A 688-nucleotide genomic window follows, 5' to 3' on the forward strand; every position below is an offset into this window, starting at 1 on the left:
AGCGCGCGCCCATCTCCCCCCGTTGCCAAGGAAGACGAGGAGATTCCTGGCCAATCCCCCACGTGGGTATGCTATGCGGACATCGCCAATTGATTGCTAGAGCGGATCTAAGCTTTGAACTTTCGTGTCAGTACTCCTTTAAGCGGGTGCATTAGCCCTTCTCACGCCCGATTCCTGCCCAATCCTCCACGTGGGTATGTCCATGTCAGCGGCCAGGCAGCGCGCGCCCATCTCCCCCCGTTGCCAAGGAAGACGAGGAGATTCCTGGCCAATCCCCCACGTGGGTATGTGCCATGTCAGCGGCCAGGCAGCGCGCGCCCATCTCCCCCCGTTGCCAAGGAAGACGAGGAGATTCCTGGCCAATCCCCATCTCCCCCCGTTGCCAAGGAAGACGAGGAGATTCCTGGCCAATCCCCCACGTGGGTATGCTATGCGGACATCGCCGGTGGACGCAGGTTCAGGGTCGCTTAAGAAGTGCATCGCACTTAAAAATAGCATTTTTACATTGCACCGTTAAAGCTTCATAATCTGTCGTAACTGTCGAAAATTCGTTCCTTGTAATACAAGAGAGCTGTGTAGACACGAGCTGTAACACACCCCCACCTCGCGATAGGACCGATTTAGAAAGGCACAGCACTTCTGTGTCACTCGTATACCAGGTTTTCGTTATCATGACAACGTCGAACTT

Source organism: Haemaphysalis longicornis, unplaced genomic scaffold, assembly GCF_048455015.1.
Source record: "Haemaphysalis longicornis isolate Haplotype H1 unplaced genomic scaffold, Haemaphysalis longicornis Haplotype H1 scaffold_9, whole genome shotgun sequence".
In the NCBI taxonomy this organism is placed as follows: Eukaryota; Metazoa; Arthropoda; class Arachnida; order Ixodida; family Ixodidae; genus Haemaphysalis; species Haemaphysalis longicornis.